We start from the raw sequence: 27,560 nt of genomic DNA, 5'->3' as shown, positions 1-27,560 counted from the left end.
CAAAAACAATAATCTTCTTCAGGAGTTATTTGCAGCTCTCAGTCTCACTTCCAGGATCCTTTGTCAAAATCGGTTTAGCAGCTTTTCAAATCAGGTTAGCAGCTTGTCAAAATCAGGTTTTCAAAAGTCAAATCAGTTTTTCCCTTTCCTTTCAACAGCGGTTTCTCTTTGCACCTTTTTCAGATTATCTCAACAGTTCAGTTCATTAGCTTCTTTCAAGTGCCAAAATATTGACCTGGAATATCTCGATCAAATCAAAAGGACAAAAACTCTTTCTGCCATTCACTTGCAGTTGCATACGCCCATTCAGGACCTGCATATCTTCGGCTTGCTATTCTCTTTTTTTTTAAACTTTCGATCACCATTAAATTCTCCTTCACTTAGATCTTCCCTCCTTGTTGGATCTACTTCTTCCTCGATTCTTGTTTCAACAAGTACTTCCTTTCTCTTTGCTTGTGATTCCAGCCATACACAGGCATATCAATAAAATCCATTTGCATTCTGCTGAATGGACCTTCTGCTCTTCCAGTGTGGCTCAAATTAACCACTGTACCTTTCCCTGCATTCATTTGTTGGTAAATAACGCAACAATGGCAAACTGCTTCAGCAACTTGTCTAAACCTTGGGTTGAACTAATTGTGCTCTAGTAAAGGCTACCAGTTCCGCTACTTGTGCAGAATATACTACTCGAAGCCAAGACGTTTCCAGTATACCTGTAATTGTGCACATAGCATATCCTGCTCTCAGTGTCCCTGTATTGTCTCTCAGGCAAGAACCATTAACAAAGATAATTTGGTAATTTTCTTCCAATTGGGTGTCTCTAATATCAGGTCTCAGTTTTGTGCACAGATCAGTTACTTCAAGACAATCATGCTCAATGTCTTACAACTTTTCAATTTCAACATTTTCATTTGGAAGTAAGGTTGCTGGGTTCCTCACTGTACATCTTTTCAAAGACACATTTGGTGATCCTAAAATACTTGTCTCATATCTGGTCAATCTAGCACCTGTTAGATATTGGGCCTTCGTCTTTGTGAGTAGGATTTCAATAGAGTGAGGGACCATAATAGTTAAAGGGTGTCCCATCACAATGCAATCACACTGTGTGAGGCTCTGTCAACCTCCGCAATTGCACAAAGACAACCTGGTAAGGCTGCTGCTACTGGGTCCAAAGTAGCTGAAAAATATGCTACTGGGCAGTTTGCACCTCAATGGACCTGCGTTAAGACAGACAAAGAAGACCCATCACACTCATGACAGAACAATGTGAAATATTTTGTGTAGTCAGGCATACCCAAAGCCAGAGCTTTGCACAGCCTCTCTCTCAATTCAGAAAACGCTTTCATGCAAGCCTAGTCTAACACTATAGGATCAGTGACCTCCTTCTGGGTCAGCTTCTGCAATGGCTTAGAAATTATTGAAAAATTGGGAATCCATTGGCGACAGTAGCCTACCATCCCTAGAAACATCCTGACATCTCTCTGTGCGGTCAGAGGATTAATCTGCAATACGGTTGTGACCCTTTCTCTGGATATTTTCCTTGAACCCTTTTCAAACTGGTGGTCTAAGTATTTCACCTCTTTCTGACAGTGCTGCAATTTAATTGGTGATACTTTATGACCATTCTTTCCTAAATGGTTCCGCAAGGGAATCTTGTCATACTTGCACTTGTCCCTTGTTTTGGATGCAAACAGCAAGTTATCAATGCACTGTACCAAGGTCAATTGGAAAGGCAATTCCAATGACTCTGTTGGACTTTTTGCATTACGAGGGTTTTCCCCAGTCTTTTTGCCTCCTTCCTCCTGGTTTTTCTGACCTCTCGCTGTTGGCTCTAGGACTCTGAGCACTTTATCACTGCTGACCAGTGCTAAAATGCAGGTGCTCTCCCATCTAAAGTTGGTATGATTGGCTTATACCTAATTGGCATATTTAATTTACCTATAAGTGCCTTGTACAGTGGTATCTCTATATCCAGGGCCTGTAAATTAAATACTACTAGTGGGCCTGCAGCACTGCTTGCGCCACCCACTGAAGTAGACTTTCAAACCTGTCTCAGGCCTGCTAGCGCAGGGCCTGTGTGCGCAGTTTTCTGCCACAGGGACCTGGCATCTGAATTTACTTGCCAGGCCCAGAACTCCCCTTTTACTACATGTAAGTCACCCCTAAGGTACGTCGTAGCTAGCCCTATGGGCAGGGTGCCATGTATGTAGAAAGGCAGGACATGTGCCATATTGCATGGCCTGTCCTAGTAGTGACAAACAGCCTAACTTGGTGTCTCACTGCTGTGAGTGCTGCCTTCTCATAGGATTGCATTAGAAATTCCCTGCCTTATGTGTAAGGGGTATTGTCTGATTTATGAGGGATAGCGTAGGCGTGTTTGGTATGGTTGTGATGGTGATAATAAATGCTGCTTACTGGTGTGGGTGTATTTTTTATTACTATCACAGAAATGCCACTTCTAGAAAGTGCGCATTTATCTGTGCTTATGACTCTGGTGTTTTGCAGCTTGACCCCAATCCACGTCTGGGCATACTTTTCAGACAGCCTGTACACAGGGAGGGTGGAGGTGTCACAGAGGTGCATCTGCATACTGAATAGTCTTCCTGGGCTGAGAGAAGGGAGAGGCGTGGGAACTCCTGTATTTGTAAAGACTGTGCCCTGGCCTCACACAATAGGGTCGTTAACCCTCCACTGATGTTTGGAGCCTGTGCTGAAAGGAGAGAGGGGGCACTCCCAGAACCAGTTGTAACTGGCTGGAACCTCCTCTCCCTACCATTGTAAAACACTGTAAGAACTGACTATAAGTACAGGGGAATTTTCCCCACAATTTGGAGACTCTTGGAATCATCTTGGAACTGGATACCAAAGGCTGAAAGGACTCACCAGGATCCGCCATGGACTGCTGCTGCTGTGCTGACCTGTGACCTGCCTGGTCACTGTGAAGGACTTGACACTTGCTGCCTTTCCCTTGTGCTGGCCTGTAGCTGGGCCCTCCACCTGAGGACCTTGTCTTAAGATTCTGCTCCCCAGGGGCAGGGTGCTGTGGCCCCTGACCCCTGCATCCATTTCTTCACGAGGGGTGCTTCTCCATGGTTGCGGCTGCCATAGCGCTGATTGCAGCGCGCTTATGGAGCCTTGGGAGCTCGTAGGCTCCTTGCTGCATTGTGCCCCTTTGAATAAGATCACCGCAGCAGCCCGGGAATCTGGAAGAACACTCGCGCACCGCATCGGGTGCAGGCGAGTGTCTGCTCGGGCCCCAGGAGGGGTCTGATCTTCTTCTGGCTTCACGGCAGGACCAGGGAAGGCGCAGGGGAGTGCCCCCTTCCACCTGGCCTCTGCGTTAGGAGCAGAACGCTCCTTTTCTGCTGTTGGTAAAATGGGCATTATTGTGCCCCCCCCCCCAGCTTGGTGGAAGGGCCAGTGGAGGCCCGGGGGGCCCCCCAGAGATCACGGGTTCCGGGAGGGGCCTGTCATTAAACCGGAGGGGGTGCGAGGTGCCCCCCTCCTGCCCTAAGTTGTTTTTGCTGGCTTTGGCCCCCCTCGTGAGGGCCGGTTGAGGCCCTGGGGGGCCCCCAGTAATCATGGTCCCCAGAGGGGCCGGTCTATAAAAGAGAAGAGGTGCATGTCGCCCTCCTCTGACCCCAGAGTATAAGGGAGGCCCCCGTTTTGTGCATAGGAGCGCCGGGGGCCCCATTGTTCGCCTTCTAGGCACTGGAGGTGCCTTCATCCAACCAGGTACTGTTTAAAGGACCAATATAGTTGCAATCCAAAGTTCTTTCTACAGACTTTTGTTTGATTAATATATTACCTACCTGCGTTTGATGTTTTTACATATGTGTATGCAAATGTTCCTTTTATGGACATGCTTGCTAATATGTTTTTCTTACTTGCCATATGTTTTCTAATTTCCTACTATGGGCATTTTATGATAATCTTATGACAAGTGCTGTGATGTAATAACGTGTTTCCTGACTACTGCTTATGTTGCAGAATACTGAGTAACCTGTGTGTTATGTGTGACTACTGCTAGGTTGCAGAGTAACTAATGTGTAATGTTCTGACAACTGCTAAGGTAGCAGGATAGTACTGATATGTGATATTTGGTCTGATAATTGGCTTGTGTACAATACAGTATATGTAGATATAATCTGGTGTTGTGTTTCCTTTGTGGTGGGGATATTGCATCACATGTGTTGTGTGTGTTGTGCAAACGCTTTACACATTGCCTCTGGGTTAAGCCTGACTGCTCGTGCCAAGCTACCAATGGGGTGAGCAAGGGTTATCTTGAACGTGTAACTCCCTTGCCCTGACTAGAGTGGGTAAGTTCTGCCTGGCTGAGGTGTTTTCCCTAGCCAACCAGAAACCATTTCTAACAGACTCCAAATTATTTTTCAAGATCTGATTGAATATGGAGATGGCTCTGAAAACCCTTGAGGGATTCAACACCAGTAGTAAACTCGGTCTAAAAATTTGAAACAAATGAAAATTGGCTGTCCTTGTGAAAAGGCACAGAAAGGAAGGTTTGTGACAAATCAGTGACAGTGAACCACTCAGCATCACATGGAATCTGAAACATTATCACAGCTGGATTTGGTACCATGGGCACCATTTGATCACAATGTCATTTATTTTTCTCAAATCCTGGGCAATTCAAACTTTCCCACAGGCTTCTTCAATCCCATTATCAGTGAATTACATGGGCTGCTCAATACTTCTTTCAGGACCCCTTGTTCCACGCATTCTGCAATTATTTGGGCGATCTTTATAAGAACATCTTGTGGCATATGGTACTGGGGAATCTGAGGAAAAATCGCATTCGGCTTTACGGAAACTTTAACTGGCTCAACTCCCTTTATCAGGTCTATCACTTTCCCTGTCAGATCCCACACCTTCTCTTTAACTGTTCCCTGTAAGTCAGGATAAAGCTTCTTCACTGTGAACACTGGAAAGAAAGAAATCAGGGGGTATTCCTCATTTGTGGTTTCACACTCTGGTGGTCATTACAACCCTGGCGGATGGTGTTAAAGCGGCGGTAAGACCGCCAACAGGCCGGTGGTAAAAAAAATTGAATTACGACCATGGCGGAAACCGCCAACAAAGACAGGCGCTTTAACACTCTGACCGCCACGGTGGTGCAAACAAACAGTGCGGCGGTAACCGCTAACAGACAGGCGGAGGACAATGTACCGCCCACAGTATCACGACCTACCAATCCGCCACCTTTTCCGGGGCGGATTCACCGCGGACAAAAACACGGCGGAAACAGGATTTCGAAGGGAAAACGCTCACCTCTACACACCCCACGAGGAATCCGGATGCCATGGAACCAGAGCTGCAGATCCTGCCAGCCCTTATCTTCTTGCTCCTCTACCAGGAGCACGAAGGCCGGCGGCGAAGACCACGGTGAGTACTGCACCTATGACAGAGAGGGGAGGGAAAAAACAGGGACACACACACACAACACACAACACCCCCACCCTCACCCACGACAACACACACACTAATACAGCATGATACATTACAGTTACACCCCCCAACACCTCCGGAAGAATGCAAAGACCAAAGGAAATGAGTGTAACCATTGTAATAGATTAAAATCCAGTACGCAAAAATTTACATATATACACTATAAACAAAATATACACCAAGAATAGTAGTCCAGGTAGTGCTTTATTGAAGTCTGTGGAACACTGGGCCCTCACGGTATGGGCGAGGCCCACACAAGATCCCCGACCATGACGGAGAGAACACTGCAGGGGCATCAGATAGCAATAAAACAGGCACCTCAGAGGGAGGGAAAGGGGGGGCACCTCAGCCGGTTGAGTGCACGATGCCAAATCCACGAGGGGGCCACATGCCCACTGTTCAATCCTGGGGAGTGCAAAGCCTCAGTCTCTCAAGTCTCCACAGTGGGTGGGTTGCCCACTGCATTATCCTGGGGAGTGCAAAGCCACAGTCTCTCAAGTCTCTACAGTGGGTGGTTTGCCCACTGCATTATCCTGGGGAGTGCAAAGCCACAGTCTCTGAAGTCTCTACAGTGGGTGGTTTGCCCACTGTTCCATCCTGGGGAGTGCTAAGCCACAGTCTCTCAAGTCTCTACAGTGGGTGGTTTGCCCACTGTTCCGTGTTGGGGAGTGCAAAGCCAGTCTCTCAAGTCTCACAAGTGGGTGGTTTGTCCACTGTTCCATCCTGGGTGGTGCAAAGCCACAGTCTCTCAAGTGGATAACAGTCTCCACTGGTTCTGGAGGGGGCTTTGTGCCCAGAGTGTTTCATCCTGCCAAGGACTGAGGTAGTGGATGTAAATCTCCACTGGTTCTGGAGGGGGCTTGGTGCCCAGAATGCTTTATCCTGCCAAGGACGGAGGTAGTGGATGTAAATCTCCACTTGTTCTGGAGGGGGCTTTGTGTCCAGAGTGCTTCATCCTGCCAAGGACTGAGGTAGTGGATGTGAATCTCCACTTGTTCTGGAGGCGGCCTTGTGCCCAGAGTGCTTCATCCTGCTCGTGGTGGCCTCAGTAGTGTCAGAGCTCTTGGCGCTCATGGGCCTGCGGTGCTTGTTGCGGCGGTGTCCTTTGCAGCGGTGCTTGTGGCGGCGGTGTCTTTGGCAGCGATGCTTGTGCGGCGGTGCCCTGTTCAGCGGTGCTTGTAGCGGTGGTGCCCTGTTCAGCGGTGCTTGTGGCAGCGGTGTCTTTGGCAGCGGGGCATGTGGCGGCGGTGCCCTGTTCAGCGGTGCTTGTAGCGGCGGTGCCCTGTTCAGCGGTGCTTGTAGCGGCGGTGCCCTGTTCAGCAGTGGTTGTGACAGTGGTGCCCTGTTCAGCGGTGCTTGTAGCGGCGTTGCCCTGTTCAGCGGTGCTTGTGGCGGCAGGGTCCTTTGCAGTGACTCAGCTGCTGGCGGTCCTTCATGGCCCAGCGGGGTTGGTGCTGGTGGTCTTGTCTGGCCCAGCGGGGCTGGTGCTGGTGGTCCTCTCTGGTCCAGCGCAGCTGGTGCTGGCGGTCCTCTCTGGCCCAGCAGGGCTGGTGCTGGAATCTTGTCTGGCCTAGCAGGGCTGGTGCTGGCGCTGGCGGTCCTCTCTGGCCCAGCGGGGCTGGTGCTGGCAGTCCTCTCTGGCCCAGCGGGGCTGGGGCTGGCGGTCCTCTCTGGCCCAGCGGGGCTGGTGCTGGCGGTCATGTCTGGCCCAGCGGGGATGATGGCGGTGGCCTCTTGGGCAGCAGGGCAGGTGCTGGTGGTGGCCTCCTGGGCAGCGGGGATGATGGCGGTGGCCTCCTGGTCTGATGGCGGTCTTCTCCGCCGTGCTGCTCTTCCCAGACCTGTTGACTTTCTTGTGGCCCTTCCCCACCTTGGAAGGTGTTGCAGCTGACTCCCACCTGGACCCCTGGGAGCGGCTTTGGTGGCTGGAGTCTTCCCCCTCTCCCGCCGGGCACTGGCCAACTTTTGATGCTTCACAGGTGGGGGACTGTCCGTGCTGTGGTTCCGTGCCACACTGGCTGCCCTGGTGGCCGGTGCACTCCAGATTCCGGTGACTACAGGCACCACTGGTCCCGGAGATGTGGCTGAGGTGCTAGGTTGGGACCTGGAGAGTCGGGCCCTATGAGACGGACGGGGTGGGGGAGGTGTGGGAAAGAGTTCAAGGTTGGACAGGGAAAGTTTTTGGGAGACACTGGGACGGGTAGCTGGAGGGGGTTTGGGAGTGGAGGAAGAGGTTGTGGTTGTAGGAGGTGTTTGTTTGGTGACTTTGGGTGAAGGTGCATGCGCTGGAGGATGTCGTGAGGTGGATGGCTGTTGGGTGGGTGTGTGCCTGCGTTTGTGTATCTTGGGAGGTGGCATCACAGACACACTGGGAGAGGACACAGGGGACGTGTGAATGGCAGTGGGGTGGTGACTGCACGTGAGCCGGGTGTGGTGGTGTGTGTGCTGGTGATGGCAGTAGTGGCTGTAGATGTAGTGCATGCAGGTGTGAGTGTAGACGAGACTGGGAGGGAGGAGGGAGACGAGGAGGAGGGGGACACAGTGGAAGCAGTGGATGTTGGTGTGTCTGCATGTGTGTGATGCTTGCGTGAGTGCTGTGGGATGTGTGGTGCTTATGTTTGCCTGAGCTTTCCTTGTGTGTTGACGTGTGTGCATGCTGGTCTGAAGGTGTGCTGGGGATAGGCTGAGGTAGAGGGGATTGGGTCTGGGTGGAGGAAGTTGGAGGGGGGAGGCTAGACACAGGGACAATGGCTGCCATCAGTGCTGAGGCCAGAATATGAAAAGCTCGCTGAAGGGCCACCTGACCAGAATGAATGCCCTCCAGGAATGCATTTGTTTGTTGCAACTGCCTTTCTACACCCTGGATGGCATTCAAAATGGAAGACTGCCCAACAGTGAGGGACATGAGAAGGTCAATGGCCTCCTCACTGAGGGCAGCAGATGTAACTGGGGCAGGGGCTGAGGTGCCTGGGACGAAGGTGATGCCCACCCTCCTGGGTGAGCGGGCACGGGGCAAAGGCTGAGGGGCTGCTGGGAGGGCGGTGCTGGTAGGGGGGGTGGCGGCTTTACCTCTAGATGCGGGGGGCACAGATGTTGTCGGCACCACAAGGGAGCTCCCATCAGAGGACGAGTCCGTGTCACTGGTGTCAGCTCCTGTCCCCACCTTGGAGCTCCCCTCGCCCTCCGTCGCACTGGTGAAATCAGACTCTGTTGTCTCGCCCTCCAGGGCCATGTGGGCTGCAGCTCCCTCCTGCTCCGGTGCCACTGCTCCTCCGCCTGATGATGCTAATGCACACAAGAACAGGGAGACCACAAAAAGGGGGGGATGACAGAAGAAAGACATGTTGAGTGCATCCATTACCGCTACCGTTGGCGGACACGACTGACACAGAAGCCCCCTGCACTACACCGTGCACTTGGGTTCCACTGTTCAATCCATGGGACATGGCCTACAAGGCTATGGACGACATCTGCACACATGGATGAGACAGAAGCATAACTTGGTGTACTTGGTACTGTATAGAGGTGGGGTGGGGTGCCACATGGCCTGCCTTAAGGAGGGACCTTGCCTACTTAACTCGCCCTGGCCTAGGGAAACCCACAGCCCACCTCCCCCACCCAGACACCTCCACTGCGCGCAAAATCAGCAGGATGAGAGTGTACTCACCCCCTTGTGGCTGCTGTGATGCCCCCAAGCGCCCATCCAACTCCGGGTACGCCACCGCCAGGATCCTGAACATCAGGGGGGTCATGGTGCGACAGGCACCCCTCCCACGTTGGGAGGCCGTCCCCAGCTGGGCCTCCGCCGTCTTCTTGCTCCAGCGGCGAATGTCCTCCCATCTCTTGCGGCAGTGGGTGCTCCATCTGTGGTAGACCCCAGGGCCCGGACTTCCTTGGCGATGGCACGCCAAATATCTTTTTTCTGGTGGGCGCTGACCTACATTAATTGTACAGGGGGGAAAGAAATGTTATTACCAAATGCACCGTCACAGTCATTGGCCCCCATCCCTTGCCATGTGGCACATGCATTCATCGTCGTTTCATGATCGCCTCAATCTCCCCCCCATCTTTCATCCACCCCACTCCACACAGGCATTGCCCATACAGCATGCTCCCAGTGTACTTACCTGTTTGTCTGGAGGACCGTAGTGTAGTGTGTACTGGGGGAGGACCCCATCCACCAGTTTCTCCAACTCCTTCGATGTGAAGGCAGGTGCCCTTTCCCCAGACACTCGAGCCATTGTCTCTTCCAGACCGAGGTCACAGCAACGCTTGCAGTGTAGGTCCTCTCCTGTCGAAGATCAGGTATCGAGTGATTTAACAGATAGAAAATGGCGGTCACGTCCACAGCAGTGCGTACCGTCACCGCCAGCAAACATTGTCATTGGCTCCTCAGACCCATAGAGTCCAATGGTAACCAATGCAGAATTACATTGCGGTCTTTGACCGCCTACTGCGACGGTGTACAATTCCAGCGCAGTTACCTCACATCCCATTGTCCCACTTTAAAGGTCAGGCAGCCGCCATTTCAGGGGCCCACATGGCTTAGTTTTTAACTGCGTCACACATACCTAGGCCTAGCCTCAACACACATACAGGCCACTTTTCGGATTATGAGTTGTGTTCTGTGTAAACTGTGGGTACGTACCTCTGAGTTGGTTGACTCTGTGCTCGCTGTTGTCCTTCATAGGCACCGTCCGCTGGGACATGTGAGGAGATGGCGGCATCCTCCGGTGTACAGACCGCTGGTGGACCTGTCGACAATGGAGGAAAGACATGTGATCATCACCTACAGGCTTGACCGTGCCACAATCCAGGAACTGTGTGCCCAGCTGGAGCCAGACCTGATGTAAGCTATCCGCCATCGCACAGGAATCCCCCCTCAAGTGCAGGTGCTGTCAGTACTCCATTTCCTTGCAAGTGGGTCATTTCAAACAACAGTGGCCATAGCATCAGGGATGTCCCAGCCTATGTTTTCCAACGTGTTGTCCATAGTGTTGTCTGCCCTGCTGAAACACATGCAGAGCTACATCCCTCAGGATTTGCCTACAGTGAAAGGTGATTTCTATGCCCTGGGACATATCCCCAACATCATCGGAGCCATTTATAGGACCCATGTGGCTTTGGTACCCCCTGGTGTACAGAAACTGGAAGAGTTATAATTCCATGAATGTGCAGATGGTGTTTTTGGCAGACCAGTACATCTCCCATGTGAATGCCAAATTCCCTGGCTCAGTGCATGACGCTTACATTCTGCGTAATAGCAGCATCCCTTATGTGATGGGTCAACTCCAGAGGCACCGTGTGTGGCTATTAGGTGAGCACCTGGAAGCAAGTCAGTGGGAATGGATGTCTGGGTCTGGGGATATCCCTACAGGTTAGTGTGTGTCTAACAGTTGTCCCTCGCCATTTGCAGGTGACTCTGGTTACCCCAACCTGTCATGGCTACTGATCCCAGTGAGGAATCCCAGGACAAGGGCAGAGGAACGTTACAATGAGGCCCATGGGCGAACTCAGCGGATTATAGAGCGGACCTTCGGGCTCCTGAAGACCAGTTTCAGGTGCCTCCATATGACAGGTGGATCCCTATTCTACTCACCAAAGAAGGTGTGCCAGATCATCGTGGCCTGCTGTATGCTTCACAACTTAGCTTTGCGATGACAGGTGCCTTTTCTGCAGGAGGATGGTCCAGATGGCGGTGTTGTTGCAGCTGTGGAGCCTGTGGACAGTGAAGACGAGGAAGCAGACGAATAGCACATGGACTACAGGAACTCGGTGATCCTGCAATATGTCCAGTGAGACACAAGTAAGAATACAGACCTGCCTACTACATGTACTTTAACACTACTACCTCTCTACTGTCTGTCGTTTTCACCCAGTGTAAGGTCACTGAGTTGTCACTTTCCCTTACGATTTCACAGATGTGGGTCCCACAGTGTGACATCTGCTTTGTTTCCTCATGGACTAGAGCTTTGTGCCATAGGTATGTTGACATTACAATTGAAAGAGTATTTTGTCACTGTAATTACTAATACACTATTTCAAAATCACAGACAGACTCCAGATTGTTTTCTGCTTCAAGGGTGTTTATTTAAGTGCTCAATATTGGAGGGGGTTGTAAAATGGTGAGGGGTGATGGTGGAGGAATGTCCATGGCAGCGTCCATTCTATTCGTCTCACAGGTGCATTGCCCAAATGGGCATAGGAAGTGGAGCTGGGGCAGTTTGAGGATGGACAGGGTGACAAAGCGGGACAGAAAGATGACATTCAGGGTGGTCTCATTTCTTGGCGGGGGTCTTGGCATCGTTCTCTGTCTTTGTCCTGAATCTCAGGGACCGTTTGCGGGGTGGTTCTCCCTCTGCAGGGGGTGGGGTGCTGGTGTGGTGGTCCTGTGGTAGTGCCTCCTGTCCACTAGCGCCGGCGGAGGTGGTGGGCAGTTCATCGTCCAGGCTAGTGTCAGGGGCCCCTTGTTGTGCCACAGTGTCCCTCCTTGTGTTGAGTACTTCCTTCAGCACCCCTACGATGGTGCCCAGGGTGGAATTTATGGTTCTGAGTTCCTCCCTGAATCCCAAATACTGTTTCTCCTGCAGGCGCTGGGTCTCCTGAAACTTGCCCAGTACCCTTGCCATCGTCTCCTGGGAGTGGTGGTAGGCTCCCATGATGGAGGAGAGGGCCTCGTGGAGAGTGGGTTCCCTTGGCCTGTCCTCCCCCTGTCGCACAGCAGCCCCCCCAGTTCCTCTGTGTTCCTGGGCCTCCGTCCCCTGGACCGTGTGCCCACTACCACTGCCCCCAGGTCCCTGTTGTTGTTGGGGTGGTGGGTTAGCCTGGGTTCCCTGTAGTGGTGGACACACTGCTGATTGACGTGTCCTGGGGACAGAGGTATGAGCCCACTGGGTTGGTGCTGTGCTTGTGTTTCCAGAGGGGGGAAGGTCTGTAGTGGCCTGTGACTGTGTGAGGGGAACCGACTGACCCGAGTTACCCGATGGGCCGGGCTGGTCATCTAGATCCAGTTGGACAGAGGTGCTGTCATCACTGTGGGCCTCTTCTGTTGGTGGTGTGGACATGTGTGGACCCTCCAGTCCGGTGACGTTGGGTAGGGGTCCTGCAGGGGTATAAAAGGATGTTTATTACATCTGTGTGTGCCATGGTGTGCAATAGGTGGGTGACCATGTACCCCAGTGCTTGCATTCCTTTGTGGGACCTTGTGTGATGGTGGTTTAGGGGGGTGTATGGGTATGTGTAGTGTCCATGCTTTGGTGATGGGTGTCCATGCTTTGTTGTTGCATGCAGGGCTTGGTGTTGGGATGTGTGGTTTGTGATGTTGGGACATTTGTGAGAAGTAGGAGTGATGGGGTGAGGGTGAGGGTGGGGGTATGTGATGGCATGCAGGTAGGGTGGGGATGTAATAGTAAAGCTTTGACTTACCAGAGTCCATTCCTCCATCTACTCCTGTGAGGCCCTCAGGATGCAGAATCGCCAAGACTTGCTCCTCCCATGTTGTTAGTTGTGGGGGAGGAGGTAGGGGTCTGCTGAACCGCAAGGTGGTGTCTTGAGACCACGGAACGCACCTTCCCCCGTAGGTCGCTCCACCTCTTCCTGATGTCATCCCGATTTCTTGGGTGCTGTCCCACTGCGTTAACCCTGTCCACTATTCTGCGCCATAGCTCCATCTTCCTAGCTATGGAGGTGTGCTGCACCTGTGCTCCGAATAGCTGTGGCTCTACCCGGATGACTTCCTTCACCATGACCCTGAGCTCCTCCTCAGAGAACCTGGGGTGTCTTTGCCGTGCCATGGGGTGGTGTGGGTGATGTGTGGGGTGGTGTGTATAGTGATAAGTGTGGTGATATTTAGTGGTGTGTTGTGTGAGGTGCGTGGAAATTCTGTGGGTGATGGTATTGTGTGCCTGTGGATGCTTGGTAGTAGTTTGTAGTGTCTCTCTCTGGCCTTCTCTCAGTAATTGTGGTCCTAGGGGTTTGTGGGTGTTTTATATTGTATTGGATGTGTGGGAGTGGTGTGTGTATGTGTATCAGGTGTGTGTATTTGTAATCGTCCAATGTGGCTGTGTTTTGTAAGAGTGTGTGTATTTTGAGCGCGGCGATGTGTACCGCCAATGGAATACCGCGGTTGAAAGACCGCCGCCTGGATTCATGTGTCGTGATAGTGTGGGCGTATTTCTGTTGGCATGACGGTGGAGGATTTTTTTTCGCCAGTTTATCACTGACCTTTGGTGTGGCGGACTTGTGTGGGTGTCTGAATTTTGGCAGATTCCGTGCTGTGGGTCACAATACCTGTGGCGGAATTCTGCGGCCGCGGCGGTGTGCTGGCGGACTTCTGCACGGCGGTAAGCGGCTTTTACCGCCAATGTTGTAATGACCACCTCTGTCTCTGGAGTTGGCTCATCATCACTACTTGTCTGTATCTCGATTCCATCATTTGAACAAGTAATCGAGCCCCTGGCTTTGCACACCAAGGGGGTCATTCTGACCCCGGCGGGCGGCGGTTGCCACCCGCCTGGAGGGAACCGCCATTTGGCCGCCCCGCGCTCAGAAGACCGCTGGGGCCATTCCAACTTTCCCGCTGGGCCGGCGGGAAAGGGGCCTGCAACACTGAAGCCGGCTCCGAATGGAGCCGGCGGTGTCGCAGGTGTGCGACGGGTGCAGTTGCACCCGTTGCGCTTTTCACTGTCTGCTAGGCAGACAGTGAAAAGCAGGCTGGGGCCCTGTAAGGGGGCCCCAGGACACCCGTTCCCGCCATCCTGTTCCTGGCAGTAAAAACCACCAGAAACAGGCTGGCGGCAAGGGGGTCAGAATCCCCATGGCGGCGCTGCTTGCAGCGCCGCCATGGCGGATTCGCCCAGCCGGGGGAAATCCGGCGGGAAACCGCCGGACCCGGTTTTCTGACCGCGGCTTTACCGCCGCGGTCAGAATGGGCAGGGAAGCACCGCCAGCCTGTTGGCGGTGCTTCCGTCACCCGCGGCCCTGGCGGTCTATGACCGCCAGGGTCGGAATGAGGGCCCAAGCCTCTTCCCAGTAGGGACACCGGACTTGAATCACAGACTACGAATTTGTGCAATCCCTGAAAGTTGCCAATCTTAACCTCTACTAGATATGTAATTGGGTTGGTCAAATACTGATTTGCTACTCCTACAGTCTGGACTGTCTTCACTGAAAGGGGCAAATGTGGGACTTAGCAGATCTCACAGTAGAATGTGTAGCTCCTGTGTCAACCAAGAAGGAAACTCTGTGACCCATGACTTTTCCCTTCACATAGCGACCTTTCTGATCGACTTCTACGGAAGTTGCAAGCACACACGCCTCTTCATCCAAACTCTCACTCGTCCATTCATCGTTTATTCCATTTTCACTGTGTAACGGGAATTGGTGTACAGTCTTATTACTTTGGTTGGACCTCTGACCTGTGACCTGTTGAGGAAGTATCACTTGCTGCTATTCCTTTGGGGCTTGAGGTATTTGGATTTGCTGTCTAGTTAACATGGGAACCTGCTGTTGCACTGGCTGCAACTGTGTCATTTGTACACGTAGCATTTGCACCTGCTGCATGGGTTGAAAATTCTGCATTTGATTCACATTATTCTGAAAAATCGGATTATGACCTCTCATTCTTGGTCTCATGTTTTAGAAGGAGTTAATGTCATAAGTTTGCAGAACAGCACATTCTTGCACCATCATCGGACACTCCAGTTTCCAATGTCCAACCGCTCCGCAAGCGTGACAAGGCTACAATTTCTTCATTCCCTGCACATCATTCTGAATCACTACAGTACCCATCTCCGGACCACGGTTTACAGTACCTCTGCGACCTCTACCTCTCATCTGATTTTAAAATGCCAGGTTTCCCTGCTGCTGTTGTGAAAAATTTCCCTGCATCCCTGTTTGTGAAGCTTTAATCTGCATCACCATTGCCTTCTCTTTTAGCTTTCTCTGCTTCAACTCAATGTCATCACTACAGTATTTTGCATACTGCAACACCTCATCAATTGCCTTTGCTTGCCAGCAAATCAAATGACTCTTAGTCATTTGGCTAATTTCAGGTCTCAGTCCTTCAACAAATCTGAACACAAAATGAATCATGTCTTTTGGCTCACTTTTCTCTGTACAACTGTAAATCTTGAATGCCTGCAACAATCTCTCATAATACATATGTATCAACTCTTTTGCTTCCTGAGCTGTCCTGTCTATTCTCTGCCAGTCAATGTTTTGGGGCGAAATTCTCATTTTCACAAATTCAATCACTTTGTAGTAATACTTCATTACCTCAGGAGACGGCGCACCTGTAACCTGATCTCTCTCTGGTTCTTTTGTTGGCCAATCTATACTCGTCTTATACTCCATCTACAGATCAGCTGGAACTACTATCTCTAAAAGAGTGTTTAAGTCCTCCCACAGGCACTTTGAAAGTTTCACAAACCTGTTTGTCTGCCGGTACCATTCTACTGGCTTCTCTCTCAATCTAGGATAATCATTTGTAAACAACAAAATGTCACTTCTGCTCCAAGGGACATGAACAAAATTCCCTCCCGGAATCTCTCTCAGCTGTAAAAATTTTACTTGTGCTGCTGCACACTTGCAGTTAGCTCCACAGAATCCTTTTTTCTTTTAAATCTTTTCTTTACCCATCTGCCTTCCCATTTATCTAATTCTCCCCAAGTCTGGGCACTTTGAAGTAACTCCCTAAGGTGTGCTTTCATTCAGGCAGATCTCATGTGTTCAAAATCTTTGGTTTCAAGGTCTAACCTGTAACTCCTTCTCAAATGCTTTGCTTTCTTTATTTTTATGCTGTACTTCTCTGCCAGGTCTGCTAGCTTTTGATGTTTATAGCTCACTGCCCTCGTAATTTTCGGGCACAGTTATCTTAACTCTGCTTCTGTGTAGGACTCTAATCTGTTCACACCCATAGTTCCCTCAATGAGCTCACTGACTTCCATTCCTAGTCTAGTACAGTTCAAGTAGTCCTCTCCTTTAGGGGCACTCTGCAGGGTATTCAGCTGGTCTAGCCATTCAGTCAATTGCTGGGCAATCAAACCTTGCAATGAAATGTTGCTGACCTGGACAGGTGTTATCTGTTGCACGACGGTATTCGGGGTCTGCGGTGTCAGTAATTTCAGGCTCTGACTAATATTCAACCCTATCATAGGATTTAGAGGGACTCCTAATGGACTAAGGGCTAGCAATGATCTAGATCTGTCAAAGGTCTGTCCCACGGGAGAGGCTACTTGGCCATTCTCATTACATTCTCCCCTCATTGAATTCTGCCGTACGACTCACTGTCCATTCACACCGTTTTTCTCTTGTGCAAACAAAGGCACAATCGGACCTATGGTAACAGGTACAGATACAGCTTCTGGTCTTGGTCTAACACTTAAGTTCTGTGGTTGCGTTTCCATATTCTGGCCCATCAGTACAGACAAATCTGTCTGGGTCCCTGCTATTGGAGTGTATCTTGGCATTACTTGAGGCTGCACTTGAGGCAGTAAAAGTGGAGCTGGCTACGTCTGAACCAACGTCGGTCTCCGGAAAACCTGTTCTGTAGGCACTATTAGATTTGTGGCAGTTTACACAATAGGTACATCAGGGTAAATCCTCTGGAAATTTGGCTGTGGCACCTGAGCTTGTACTGCTGGAGTAGTAGGTGCATTAAGACTTCTCTGCATTGGACTCTGTGTCGTGCTCGGATTAAACTGCACCGGACACATTAACCTGTGTCGGGCTGAAGGATCAGCACTGGTATGCCGACCACTCTCATGTGCTTCATATGGTGGTGGACGATCTCTCAATAACTGCAAAATAAACTCATGATAGTCTGACTCTTCCTCCACTGTCAAGGATTTTCTAGCCTCCCTACTCTTGGAAGGGCTTCTGTTAGTCTTTCTAGTAGCTTTCCTCCCTTTTCTCTCACTGTCTTGTGCAATCTCAGGAAACAACTTAATCCCCTGTAAAGTCCCGGTTCTCCCAAACTTCTGAGCATGATCCCATCTAGCCTCCGCTAGTGTCTTTTCTGCCTTTCTCATTCTCCTTTCTCATTCTCCTCTCAAATTTCTGTGGCCACCAACTCTCAGATCGCTAATGCCTCAAACTGTGCTGATCTTGGATGGGGTTTCAGATCATACAGCACCCTCCTCAGATTCTCTAAACTCCTCAGATCGAACTGCTAAGCTCCCATCTTTCTCTGCCATTTTGCACCATTGCTTGAGCCAGAGAAATGGCGCAGCACCCTTTTTCTTCAAATACAATGTAAGCTGGTGTACCTTCTGGCGGTGCAATTTTCCCTATACTCATTGTAATGTACGTATCTACCCTTACAGCACTCTTTAAAGCTTTGCAAAATTTAATTTTGCTACCTTTATGTTATTCAAATTCAAACCAGAAAGTGACTTTTAATCCTGAACTCTTTTCACCCACCTTCTCAAACAATTGGGCTTTGCGGACAGCTGCCAATCAGTGCGCAACCCTTCTCACTAACCAACCTAACTCAGCGTGGCTCCAATGACGTCTCACTCACACGTATTGAGGCTGACAAAGTCTTGCGGCTTGTTCTCCCAAACACAGATTCACACAAAACTAATGCAAAATTATTGCGAGCACTAAACAAAATCTAAAACCCAGTTTGTCGGATTTCTACAGGTAAGTTAACTCAATCGCTTCAGAAACTTTACAGATTTTTCACTGACTGCGTTTTGCTCTAACAGCTACTCCTTCTTTCTCAGTTTCCCTGATTCACAAGCAAAATTCGACCCACAAATTTCACTCTCAGCTGATCAATGGGTCTGTCCTGTTGCACATAGGACTCGCCAAATCTCAGTCGAAAAATTATTTCTCTCACTTTGACTCACACTCTGACTTGTCGACCACACCCAATCGACCTATTAAACCAGACACATTACAACAAAAACCAAGTGTCTCATACACTTTCCAATATACTCCGGAGTCCTAGACCATGCAGGGTCTGTACATCAACAACCATGTGGTCAATTTTTTAGCACAGTGCACCACACACATGTGAAATTTGATGACTTCCTTACTCTCACTGCGGAGTACGCACAATCCTTCTACAACTTCATTTGGAGTATGAAAACTCCCTAAACGTCACCAAAATCACAATTCACCTGCGATTTGCAAAGGCTGTGCAAGCGCAATACCTACTTCATTCACACTGTCACTAAAACGCCAAGAACATCCTCAAACAACCATTGCCAAGCTCCAAGATTCAGGGAAAGTCATCTTAAGGATTAAGGGGCCCATTTTCTCTCCAATTTGTATCACTGAAAAAGTAAATCCAATTTTCGGTGATGATGAGCTCTTAAAAGACAAGACCATCAAGCTACTACCATTTCTGGGGACACCTATTATTTCTTGCTTACAATTTCTGGGACCAAAAACTCTACTACCTCTCTTTCTGTACCGGGCATGTATGATGGGCTCTCAAGGAGACAAACCATCAATCTCTTCTACCATCACTGTTGGCACGTCTGACCTGATTTGTAACAAGAAGTGTCTTGTGCTGATTTGTAACAAGAAAAATAGGGGCATAATATAAGGGAGTAATATGCCTCTGTACACGCTGAACCTATCCTATTTTTTGGTCGAGTGTAAGCGTACGACCTCGTGTATACTTTTAAGTATACTTCTTCTGTAAGCTTAAAGGCATTTCATTTGCTCATTTCAGTGTCATTTAAAAATCCTTGTTTGCTAATGGTAACAGCCATGCCTCTTAGTCCCTCCTTTTTCTCTTTTGGAGCAGGGACCAACTACTGTATAATTTTGCTTTGCTGTGTTTATCTGTTCTTTGGGGAACTTTTTGTTTTCTTTGCTTCCTGCTCTTGTTAGGCGAAGCTTCCCTTTTCATTTGCGTAGCATTCTTGATCTCAGCTCAGCTTTGGCACATTTGCTTGGCTATCTCTGGTCATCTGCTTGCAACCCCTCCCATCATTGCTGCCATCCTTCCTGTGCCGCTGCTTCTGATAAACACTCCTCCGTTCAAAAGATTGGGAGAATCGTTACGAACTACTCTGCCAACCATTGATGTCATCAAATATTCACCTGCAGCCTGCTGCAACTTGGCCTCTTCCATACCCTAGTGTCCTTTGCACTTGGGTTTTACTTTCCAGGAACCAAAATGTCTAAGAGAGGTAAGGCAAACTCTACCTCTGCCGTCCCCACGAACTGATGTTAACAGAACAGGAGCAGCCGGAGCTAAAGAGAAGCCGACCAATGTAAACTCTTGTGTTGGGCACAGCAGGGGCAGGTTTAGTCCTTGGGATTTGAGAATGGATGGAAGGTTGAAGGGGTTAAGATTTGCTTTTAAAAATCGCTTTTAAGCAACACAATATGCACAATTAATGCACATCTGCATTTACATTTTGAAGTCAGGGATATGGTGACTTACTGAGGGTACATAATTGGCTTGTCAAGTGCCTCAACTGGGAACATCATTCCTTTGTGGGAATGTCAGGATTTACAGTGTTCTCCATTTATTGCACATTATAGCTGTCTTTGCCACCCTCTGCTGTCCTTATTGCAGCCATAGACCTCACTCTGGGGTTTCTCCTCACTGCACCGGATTTGCATTCACCGAAGACCAGCCCGCAAGAGATTGATGTTCCTTCTTTGAATGGGCACAACTTCCATTTGCAGTGGGATACACTTCTCTTTGTGTCTCAACAAACATAAAACCTACCCCATTGCCCCACCCCATACACTGCGACAGGAAATGGATTCCTTCGATCTAATTTATTGCCTGATCTATAAAGGTGGTCCAGTTTTTGCAAAGATTTTACCTTCCAAAAATGTTCTTATGACAGAATGAGTTTAAAATAGATGCACACAAACCATTCCAACATTGAGAAAAAGAGCTTTGTTTTTACGTAGCAAGGGACACGTAAACTTTCCTATGGCTAAATGCCACTGGAATTATGTGGCAGGAAAAGACCAAATTATGAGGCAGCTTTGACCAATTTATGGGGCAAGAAAAGTTCAGTTATCAATTTACAACAGCAAAAGCTCTAACTCAAGGAAGTGCAAGACGTTTTGCATTGCAAATGCTTGTCTTAGAAGAGCCTTGGGTAAGAGAGCAATTGGTTTAACAGTCTGTGAGCTGAAACATTTGAAAAGAATGCATGAGGAATTTTCATATTCGTTTATTTGAATAAGCTCTACAGGTGATTTGGTGCTGAATTGAGTAAAGTCGACTGTAGTCAATAGATGATGGGGTGTAGGATAAGGGTGGGAGCACAGAGAGTTGAGCAATGAGAATTACTCTAATGGTAGCAAGGTTAGAGAAGTGGGAAACAGAATTCGTAGCGATAGAGTTGAATGATTAATCTGTAAATGTGGAGAGGAAAGTGGGCACCAGGGTGTTAACAGTGCACCCAAGTCGTAGGTGAGAATGAAGCGATGTGACAAGGTTTTGAAAGTATGATTATTATTATTAAATAGGATCGAGGATTGCTCAGCCAGGCTTATTTTGTATACTTGAAGATTTTCTTTTGTTTGCCCCTAAAAAGGAATGTTTGCACCTTCATTTTCAGGAATTGCATATTTTGTGGGATACAGGACTGAGGACATGAAGTCATGGAAAAGAAAGTGAACAGAGGATAATGTGAGTCAAATGTATATTTGAGGACCGTACTGAAATAGTTGAACGATGTGGGCTATTACATAGGCGGGAGGTTGTGGACTTGGTATCAGAAAGCTGTCAAGAGTATTTGTGGCGTATTTTCTTTTAGAAACAGGAGTGCGAGGGTAGGCTGGTGGGCGGTGATCAGAATATGTAACAAGGAGAAGGTCCAATGGTGGGAGGTGGGACAATATGTTGTGTATAGGTCTAGATTTGACCATTTTCCAATGTTAAGCATGAGTGCTGAGTGTGTTTGATGAGATATTTTTCAGAAAGGAACTGAGTAAACCTCTTCTCCTGTGAGCAGTGCTGGCTGAGGCCTAGATTAAAATATCTGAGGATGGCGGTAGAAGTGGCAGAATCCATTGATTCTAGTGAACAATTAATATCTTCAAAGGAAGATCCAATGGCATCTGGGGCGTTAGAGAGCAACAATACTGGTTCTGAATGAGGCAACTGTCAAAAGAGAGTGATACTGAATGGAGGATGGGGGCATGCAGGAGCTGAAGTAGGGTTGACTATGAGAGTTACTGATCATAATGCCTTTTTGTTAGAAGCTGGCTCTTTATATGATATATCAAAATTAGATATAACATACAAAGAGTCCAGGGGTTCCCATAATAGGGGGAAGGGGCTTGCTCTAGCAATCCCAAGGGGCTCCTTTAGGGGTAATGTGGTCGAACAGCCTTAGGCTTACCAGACAGGATTGTTAGACATCCCTAGACATATGCAAATACACACACAGTCAATAAATAAGACACACGACTCAAGAAGGAGATCCACACCAATTTACAAAAATAACAAGTATCTTTATATGGATTTAGGCATCAGAATCAATACGATCAGGAAAGTATGTTTTGCAAGAAAAACACTTACAGGTTTCACAAGTCGACAGTGCATTTTTCAGAAGCAACAATGTTATCCTATAGAAAACAAGTACTACATTCGGGTATATTACAGTGACTTACGGGACCAATCTCCTGGACTTTGGGTAAGTATTGTCAAGGATCAGGACGACACCAACAGGTCATAGTGGGCAGCACTGGGGCGGTCGGGTGCAGAGGTGTCATGCAGCATTAGGTGCCCAAATTTACTCTATGTGGATCGGTCCTGTTGAAAAGATACTGCAGGTGAGGACTGGGGATCCAGTCAGGAGGAACCAACAAGTGGGTTCCAATCTTGAGGTGTCCGGGGCTGAGGGGACACCTTCAGTCCTCTTCTTCACGGGCCAGGAACAACGGTCGAAGAGGTGTTAGATTTTCTCCACCGGTAGCACTTACGGTTGGTGGTGGCCTGCGGACAGAGGTTGCAGATGGCATTGGTGAGACCACAGTGGGCAAGTTCAAGGTGGGCTTTGACTCTGGAGGACTGAGGGACCATGTTGGCACCATTGGCCTACTTCAACTCAGGCTAGTCGGCACGGGTGCAGTGGTGCTTTCCGGTGGTGGGTTTTTGTGGTCCGGAATCCTCTCAGGTCTCTTAGGGTGCCTGTAAGACACAGGGAAGCAGCTCCACTGTTCCATGGGCGTTCCTGAGTCTTTGTTGAAGGCAGGTCTCCAAGACTTTTGGACGTACAGAAGTTTGCAAGACAAGTCAACTTTGGTGCAAATCGTCAGGGACAGCAGAAAGACCGGAAGGTCTGGGGCCAAGTCAGGTGCTTCGTCCTCAGGCTTTGCTTTTGCAGCTCTTTGGTGTCCTTCTTCTTCGTAGGTCAGAAGGAATCTGCTTTCCTGGTGCCAGGGGCTCCGCTAAATACTAAATTTATGGACTTTTCAGGGAGAGTAGGAAAGTAGTCAATGGGCTACTTACCCCTGGGGTCACTACTCTCCCTATATGACCACTTCCTACAGGAAGTGGGAAGAATCCTGTCCCAGAGTTTCTAAATCTGCCAACACCAAGATGGCAGATTTCCAAATATAATGTCCACATTAAGCAGCTTACATTAGGGGTGGGACTGACCTGAGGGTTGGACACACCTCTCTGCATACTAAATTTCCCACCTGTCCTTGTGCCAAATAGGCTATGGGAGAGGGGGTTTGGCATCTCTCCTTTGAGTGAAGCCAGATCCACATACAAAGGATGGTGGTCTTCTTTCAAGAGCCTGTCCCTGGAGTGCAGATTTGCAGGTCACCCTGTTGGGTACGGTGTGTAGACACCTCTCCCAGAGCAGACTTTGTTCATGACAGCCTGACAGTAAAGGCTGTCACCCTTGAGGAGTCAGGCTCGTGTTTGGTGGTGGCAGGCTGGCTGAAACTGGTCAGCCCGCACATGGGTAGATGGTAGGTTTTCAGGCGGCACTGCTAAGGTGCCCTCTGAGTGCATGCATCAATAACTCCATCACTAGCGTCAGTGAGGGTTTGTTAATATGAGATGTTTGATACCAAACATCCTATTTTCAGTGAAGCCATCATGTAGCTGGGGAACATGTATTGACCAGTGTCCAGCACATGTACTTAAAATGGCTACCCTGTTCACCCACTGTATCTAAGAATCAACAAAGATGTAGCAGGGGCATATGTGCTTGTGCAGATATGTCCTCACATGTAACATAATGCACCATGCCTTAGAGCTGTAAGGCCTGCTGTAGGGATTAGGGGCCAGATGTAGGTAGGTTAAAAATTGCGACTCGCAAATTGCGAGTATTTGCGACTCGCAATTTGCGAGTCGCTAACTGCAATGCAGGTATAAAGTGCGAGGACAATTTGCGACTCGCACACGGAGTCGCACCGCAGATAGCAAGTCCGCTGTTTGCGAGGTTGCTTTTTGCGACTGCGCAAAAAACAAACTCGCAATTTGCGAGTGGGTGTCGCAAATTGCGACTGTGCTGAAAATTGAATGCAGGTGCTGCAGAACACTCTGGAAAACTACTCAGAACACTCAGGAAAACACTTCCTGGCACATGATGATGACATCACAGCCAGGAAGTTTACAAATACACCTGGGAGGAGGGAGGACCACACCCATTTAAACTCAGCACAGCAAACAAACAGAGCTCCTGCAACCATGGCTGACAATCCTAGGAAAAGGAAGCTAAAGTTTGCTGAAAAGGAGTTGGAGGTGCTGACTGATGAGTGCTGTCAGCACCATGACGAGCTGTTTGGCAGGGCAGCCCTCACCGTGCGAGACACAGAGAAGAAAAGAATTTGGCAGGAGATCCAGGACAAGGTAAACTCCCTGGGGGTCAGCCACCGGAGTGTGGAAGAACTGAAGAAAAGGTGGTATGACCTGCGCTCCCGGACCAAGGAGAGGGTTGCAGAGCGGCTCCAGGAGATGAGAGGCACTGGAGGGGGACCATCGACGGTACCACCACCCACACCCCTAGAGGAAAGGGTAGAAGAGACCCTAGAGCCTGAGGCTGTAAGAGGGATGGGAGATCTGGACACCTCTGAGCCAGGACCATCAACCGGTGAGTACCATGTGACATGCATGTACCCTCATTAATGCCATACCCCCACCCACCTTGTACACAGGGGCATGCACAACCAAGATAGCTCCAGTTCAGAGTAGCAAACACGAGAATGATGCATTATGGGCAATGTAGTCAAGTAGGCAGTTCATAGGCAATTGTTTATTAGGAAGTTGATAAAAGATAGTAGACACTGACAGTGTGTTCCCCATGTCCCACAGGTCTCCCACAAGACACCCCCACCAGCCCAAGCAGCCAGGGGCCAATGGTCATCCAGCACCCACAGGAGACAACAGGACCAGCCACAACTGCTACCTGCACCACCAACACCATGCCCTCTCAGGAAACACCTTTTGCAACAATGGTGTGTGAGCCTGCACCAGGGACGAGCCAGCGTGCCACGGCAGACAATACAGGGCCTCCACCGCTTCGCAGGCGATGTAGGATATCAACAGCAGAGCAGCAGGCAGAGTCAGGGCATGCCTCCACATCACCAACAGAGGCCCAACTGCTACGGGTCAGCACCTGCAAAACCAACAATTAAGGAGGATTAGTGGGATATTGCAGCGCTTTGAACGCAATCATGCCCTCAGTATGCAGCAGGTACATTCGGAATTGCAGGTGATTGGTAACAACACAGGCGACCTGGCACTGTCTATGCGCCAACTAGTGGCAGGACTGCTAACGCAGAGTGACAGTGCACGGCGCAGGGACCGCCAGCTGCTGTAACGCCTGGATAGGATGGCCTCCTCTATAGTTAGGCTGGCTGTCAACACAACTGGGCTGTCTAGGCGCACAGTCAGCCTCCAGGTGGACATGGGCCACTTTGCGGGTGATGTGGCACGGGGACTGGGCCGTCTCAGCCATGCAATAGACCTCATGGAGGCACGGCAGGTGGCCAGGGGCACAGGCGACACGCCACAGGACAGTGAGGAGGGCTCCACTGTCATCAGTGTCTCTGCCAGTGACACCAGGGTGCTACGTAGTGGCAGCACAAGGCAGAGCACTGCTGACCCCCCTAGTACCAGCCAGGCTGGCCGACCCCGCCGTAGGGTGTGAGCTCCACACTGTCCTTGGGGTTGGGGCACATGATGTCAATGTGTCCCATGCCAGGTGGACTATTGAAGCCCCTGAACTGTTTCTATTGTATATAGTTTTGTTATTTGCACTTATTAAATCACTTGTTCTTTCCACTTAACACATGGACTCTTTGTTATATTGGTGAGTATGGTAAAAGTTGGCACGTACCTTCCAAATTATTGGTTTGCAATGTGTTCCCGTCTCAGTCTGCCTTGATTTGAGATGCTCCTATCCCCATGATGGCGATGTGGTTGCTCTTGCTCTTCATCCTCAGAATCAGGGTCTTCAGGGGTGAGAGGTAGCCCACTTCGGGTGGCAATGTTGTGCAGGATAGCGCATGCAACAACTATTTTGAAAGCCGTTATTGGGGTATATGGAGGGCACCACCACTTCGGTGGAGGCATCTGAACCTTGCTTTCAGCAGTCCGAAGGTTCGTTCTATCATGTTCCTGGTCCTCTTATATGCACTGTTGTATCACCTCTCGCAATCATTGCTGGGTGTTAAGTACGGAGTCAGTATCCATGGACGTAGTGCATATGCACTGTCACCTGTTTGGCACAAAACGTGCAATGTTAGCAAGGCATGGGTGGTTTGGACATTGACCTGTGTGCATGTCTTCAAGGTGTATTCAGCTCTGCCTAGGAGGTATCTGTAGTTATCACTGTATTATGAACACGAGAAGATCTGGAAATCCATGTTGAAATGTTTCAGTAATTTATTCATAAGTCGTGTATCCAGAAACTCCAGCCACACCTGACACAGCAATCTCTCTTCACCAACTGATCTCACTGGAATCTCTGAGCATTCCAAGAGAAAACATTGTGCCAGGACAGGGGAGGATGGAACATACCATTAACAGTAAATTAGATTAATAAACAACTTCCTAAGAAACAAATACTACACTATCTCCCTTCTAACAAATACAAACAAATGTTCTAACAAATACAAAAAATACTATTACACTATCTCCCTTCTAACACATGAAAACAAATAGAAAAAAATAAATTTATGATATTTTAACAATTCTGTTTACATTCCAAATACGACCATCATCAAGTTTTACAGCTTTTCTGAAAACCTTAATTACACTGAATACATTACTGTAATGAGATTGTCCACTAAGAAACTTACTGGGTAACCTCCCTTTGACAGAATCACCCACTTTTACATCAATATGTTTGACAGAATTGCGAGCATCAAACACTTTTTTTCTTCTCTTTTGAAGATACACATTCTTCTTCAGAGCAAAATCTTTCTGCTCTTTGAACTGTTCTGAAACATATTCCTTGACCTAAGGAGGGTAAGTCATTGTGTGAGGTATACGTTTTTTTGAATAAAGCAAATGGTGATAAACCCGTGCTAGAATGAGGTGTAAACCTATAGTCTTCCACTTTAGACAACACAGACTTCTCCCAATTTGTACCCAAATGTTTAGCTAACTGAATAGTTTCCTTTAGAGTTCTGTTGAAACGTTCAACCAATTCCATTAGACTCAGGATGACACAACGCTGTTTTTTTTATGAACAATCCCTCTAGATTTTAAAAACTCTTTCATCAATTTAGAGGTGAATTGAACCCCATTGTCTGACAGAATAAATTTAAGATTTCCTTCCTTTGCAAATACATTAGCAAGAAATTTAATAACAACCATAGACGTTATTTCTGATGTTATTAACACTTCTGGCCAACGTGATAAACCATCCATCAGTACCACAACATATTTAGCAACACCTCCACAACTGATAGGCCTCATTATATAAATGCAAACTTCTTCCCAAACTTCCTTAGGGATCTCTTTTAACTCCATGGGTTGTGTCCTGACTTTCAAGGACTTATCTGTAATTTTACACTCAACACAGTCTCTGACCTTTCTCTCCAACACTAAATCCATACCAGGCCACCAATATACACCTTGCATCCTTTCTTTAGTCTTACATATTCCATGGTGACCAGAATGAGCCAGATCAACTAAA

Source organism: Pleurodeles waltl, chromosome 8, assembly GCF_031143425.1.
Source record: "Pleurodeles waltl isolate 20211129_DDA chromosome 8, aPleWal1.hap1.20221129, whole genome shotgun sequence".
In the NCBI taxonomy this organism is placed as follows: domain Eukaryota; kingdom Metazoa; phylum Chordata; class Amphibia; order Caudata; family Salamandridae; genus Pleurodeles; species Pleurodeles waltl.
This window is presented reverse-complemented; position numbering follows the sequence as displayed.